Source organism: Octopus bimaculoides, chromosome 1, assembly GCF_001194135.2.
Source record: "Octopus bimaculoides isolate UCB-OBI-ISO-001 chromosome 1, ASM119413v2, whole genome shotgun sequence".
Lineage (NCBI taxonomy): Eukaryota > Metazoa > Mollusca > Cephalopoda > Octopoda > Octopodidae > Octopus > Octopus bimaculoides.
In genome coordinates this window covers 152155798-152161082 of record NC_068981.1, presented here as the reverse complement: position 1 = coordinate 152161082, position 5285 = coordinate 152155798, and the positions used below count along the sequence as shown (strand labels likewise).

General features: G+C 32.0%; 1 protein-coding gene and 1 long non-coding RNA gene across 2 annotated transcripts in view; both read left to right on the top strand.

Moving 5' to 3' along the window:
* Positions 1–5285, top strand: part of LOC106869541 (obscurin) — a gene marked incomplete at its 3' end in the record, with an annotated part of 380350 nt that overhangs the window by 258156 nt on the left and 116909 nt on the right. The gene's annotated exons all lie outside the window — the stretch shown is intronic.
* Positions 3770–5119, top strand: LOC128249047 (uncharacterized). Its single transcript, XR_008265152.1, has 3 exons — positions 3770–4124; positions 4672–4701; positions 5090–5119. It is a non-coding gene; the product is annotated as an uncharacterized LOC128249047 (long non-coding RNA).

Below are 5285 nucleotides of genomic sequence, written 5' to 3'. Positions count from 1 at the left end.
AGATTACGTGAGTAAAAATATGCATATAAATTTATTGTATGAAACGTTTTTGTCTATGTAATGAATATTTACTTTGATATAGATATAGGGTGTCAGTTATTGCTTCCATGACACAGATCCGTACCTATCACTGCATATGTGGAAAATACTGGTACATACTATAGTACTTCAAAGTGAAAAATACACACAATATAAAGTCATACAGCTACAAACACGCGCGTCCTCAACAGATGATTTTTGCAAGATGGGATAATGCAGGCAAAGTTTCTTTATCAAAGTGCAACTGAGGTGGGTTGGCCATGTGCTACGCGTGAAAGGCATTAACTTACCTAGAAGCCCTCTTCTATGGTCAGTGCAGCTCGTACAAGTAAGCTACAGAGGGATTCATCTGTGCATTCAGTAAGACTAAAAGTATATCAGTAATTTTTTTCCCGATGTTTCTTTAGTCCCAAATTCCTAAGTCTCCTCGTTTTATATTTTCCTTTGAAACATTTTCAATTCTAAAAACTATAATTTTTCAACTTGTATTCTGCTGGTTTTATAGATAATATTTTTCGAAATTAAATACATTGAAACAATCACGCTCAAATAATCACATCTATGTAAATATAATCCGTTTGTCACACTGTTCTGTATGATGTAAGTGATGAGGATATATATTTATGTTTGAATTTCACTACTAACACGTTCTGAAGTGGAATCTAAATTTGGTGAGTGAGAGAGTATTTCACGATTTCTTGCTACTGCTGGATCTAGTTAAAATGTTAAACTTAATATGAACATTTTACGTTATTGATGATGTGAGGAAGTTTGTCCTAAACAAATTTACCATTTCAATTAGTGACTAAGTACAAAATAAATTGAATGATATAATAATCAAAGTGAGTAATAGATTTATTTTAATGATGGTTACTTTATTGCAATACAATGATATTTGTCGATGGTTTTGCCAGGAAACGCATCTAAAATTTATAGAGTTTAAACTGTCATTACGTCATTAATGGTTGATTAGCTGTTAACTGAAATATAGTTAGCCTTTTTCAAAAGATATAAAAATTGCATTGCATGATTTAATAAGATTGGGAATAAGAATTTGTGTATTTTCTCTGGGATAGGAAAAATTAATGTTGAAAGAATTGCACAATTTAGAATTTTAAGGTGCACGAAAGAAACGATAAGACATTGTAAAATTGATATTGATGTATTAGATGAAATATCGTTTTAGATATACATTCATAATTGATCAACACTGATTTGTAGTATCATTGAAATTACAGATATCATTACACTGTACAGAGTAATATGTTACGATAATATATCAATAAAGAAGACTGCGCAGATATATATATATATATACTTATATATATATATATCTGTGTGTGTGTGTGCGTGCGTGTGTATGTGGGAGGGAGAAGACTTAACAATGTCCTGAATTATAGGCATTTCCAAAATATACCAGCGTGAGAGTGATATGCATAATAATGCAGAATTTGTACGAATATTTTGCACAATTTTCATGTGGCAAGGCACAATCTCTTAAAAACCGCATGTCTGACACATTAAATTTGCTAATTAGCGGTTGTTGGTGTCAAATGTTTCTTTGTTTCGGTGTGACGGATATTTTTTCCTTTCTGCTTATCGTTATCTCAAAGTTTGAATTTAAAAAATTCGGTAGCATTAGGGGTCAGAACGTCAATGGAAATATGAAAACAATGCAGGAGTAAAGTGTTTGAGGAATTAATTTGTTTGTAATGGTAGAAAGATTTGCATTTATATAAATTTCACGTGTCACATCGTTTCCGTTTAACACATGTATTCTTTGCGTGATGTATTGCAAAGTGATAGTTGCACATACGTAGAACTAAAAAAGAAATATTAATACACACAACATGCAAAAACACAAGCAGATAAAAATGCACACTTGCTTAAATACTAACAATGGACATGAGGCTATTTATACTCCATATAACAGCAAAGTTTTCGTTTAATATACTAATTTACATGCCGAATTTTATATATTTATAAGTTTATGATTTTGTTGCATTTGTTATGTTAGTAAAAATGATTTGAAATATAGAAATCATACTGAAAAGTCCAGGGAGATAACGATTAAAGATAGCTGAAATAATTCCTTAGCATATATGCTGCAGTAGAGGCATACGATGTAAACATTTGAAGAGTTGTCTTGTAATTGCTCACATATTTCTCATGTTGGCCAGAGTATAAAACGTCAATTAATAACGTTTTAGCTCAACTACTAATTTTAAAATTATAATTGCACACAACACACAAAAACAACAAAATGAAACCAGCTGTTCATGCAGGGATAAAAATTTATGCCCGCTAAATGGAGCTTGCATGTCTGAGACCATCATTTATGAAGCCACCGTAGACTCTACAACCACTAAGGGCATAGTTTCGTCAAAGAAATATGTGGGTCACACAAAGCGGAATTTCAAAGCCAGGATCAGCAATCACACCTTGAGCTTCGCACACTGGGAACACAGAAAAACAAACAAATTATCCAGTCATATATCGTCCTTAAAAGTAAAAGGCATCAACTATAACATCCATTAGAAAATCTTAGCCAAGTGTAAGCCTTACACCAACGGCAGTAGAAAGTGCTGTCTTTGTGAAATGGAAAGACAGCACATCTGGAAAAGCAGCTTAGACACCCCAAGATCACAAATAGAACCTGCATTTTATATTGTGTCCACGAAAAATCATTTCATTTCTTACACTTATATTTTTATATTTTTACATATTTTAATATATTTTTTTTATATATTTTATTGCTTTACATATTGACATGAACACACTGCATGCAATTACAGAGAAAATCAAATACAAGCACCGATTCCTGCTCCGCATTTACATGAAAAATCTCCATATGCTACTCTCCAAAAGTGCCCAGCCATAGAGTCATAAATACTATATTCAGAAGGGACACAATATAATACGCAACCCCAGTTCAAAAGCTTTACATATCACACCATGTCATCTTGAATATGGCTTGTATTTTAAACCATTACTGCCCAATTTCTTTCGTTTTATTCATTAACAACAATTTTTATTTATACGACTTTATCGCATTCTAAATATATAAAAAATATTTTTATTACAATATTTGAATAACAATCCTGTCTACATGACGAACTAAAGATATCTAAGAAAAATACAGGTGCTCCAGAAACATGATTCATTACCCTTCTGGTCCTAAAAACGGACCAAGGGCGCTAATGGTTTAAAATTCTTGAAAATGCTTAATACGCAGAAATATATCCGCATTTTTTCCATATTATATTGCGCTTTCTCTACAATCGTGTTTGCTTTGCGAATTTCAAACGTGCAACTTACCAGTTGTAGGTGTCAAATGTTTCGTCGCTTCGTTGTGACAGTTGATTTGTACTTTTTCCTTCATCGTCGTTCAAAATTCTGAATTTCAAAATAGCTGGTAGTATTAGAGAACGGTAAGCGAACGGAAATACAAGTATGTGTGTGTTTGTGTATGTATGTACGTGTGTGTGTGTGTTTGTTTATGGATATGTGTATATATACATATAAACATTCATACATGTATATATTACTGAAAATACGAGTGCTTTTGAGAAAATTTGAGATCTACAAGACGTAGTTAGCTACTATGATTCCCTATGTAATCGCCACATAACTATGCATTCTACTTTAAAGCATATTTCCAAATATTTAATTACATATTTCGTTAATTTCACAGAATTTGTAACGGAGAAAGTAACACGCACAGGTAAGCTGCCGAAGAATCTTTTCTCGTGATGTGTACCAATAAGCTAGATATGTAACATATATTTCAACGTTAATTCTTTAGTAAAATGAAAGCAAAATTCCTCCGACTAATCAATTAGTATTTCTTTCATGAAAGCATTTTCGATTTTGTTAAATATGACGATAGGTTTGTAAAGTGTTTCCTTGAATTGGGGTAACTGGAACAGTTTAGTACATTCATCATTTGAAAGCCACTCATTCTATACGAGTTCAATATATTTAATAGTTGTCTGTCATAATAAATAGTGTGATGTAAGTGTTGAGGGTTTATATTTACGTTTGCCTTTCTCTAGAAACTCGTTCTGAAGTGGAGTCTACAGTTGGTGAGTGAGAGATTATTTTCGTGATTTCCTGCTTATGCTTGTCGCTGAGTTACCTTAGAGAAGTCTTCGTAAATATTGTTGAAAGGGAATAAATATTCATTAAGAAATAAGATAATTAGTAATGGACGAACGATAGCATGTAAAAGATTGAGATGCTGTGATACTTTATTTGCATTTCAATATAATAGTTTGTAAACCGAGTCGCTTCCTACATCTGAAACGTATTGTGTAAATTTATCATGTTAAAATTGAAGTGCCTATGATTATTTGCAGAGAAACTTTATTTTAAAGAAAGTAACTCGTCTGAAAATATATTCACGTCGCACTAACGTGTAAATTAATAATCGCAAATATTTCGATACGTTTTCTCCGCGCTTCATATATATACAATGAAATCGTACTGAAAGAATAAAGCGAATCATGCAATGGGAAATGGGTGGGTGAAAAGCTTTGCAATTGCAAAACAAGATTGATATATTGGTAGAGATTAGTGATGTGTTCATCAGTTCTCAGCATGAAATTCACATATCATTTAATTATTTCACAGATGTTGTGCAACAGGACGAGCGTCCTAAAGGTGAGAGAACTTCAGTTTACGAAATTATCTCGATAGATCTAGCTTTCTATTTAACTACCTCACTATAACTTGTTTGGAAATGCGTAATGTGTTAATCGAAATGAATCTAGTATAGTTGATATATGCTTGTAATATATAAAATTTGTCTTCGCTTTGTTTCTCTTTGTTGCCTCTTTTCTAAATGATGGAAGTGAACATATATTGTCGCATTGAATTTAAGATAATATATTGTCCTGCATTTTATTGCAAAACTTTATGACATATAACTTTAAAATAGGTATGTATATATTTGTGAATGAATGTTTGGTTATCTTCGTAACTATGTCTACGCATATTATATCTGTATGAGGTGAAATGCTGACTATATTGTCTTTCATTCCCTATTCAGAACAACCATCTGAGGCCGAAGCCACAGTTGGTAAGTGTCTCCTAATTTGGTACCGTTTTAATGTAACAAATCTCTTATGATTACAAGTTATATTACATCATTATTAATTATATTGAGTGAGGTGCTATAGAAAAATAATCGCTCAATTAATAACTTATTGTTGCGGATTTCTTTTATATAGAAATTACCGAATTTC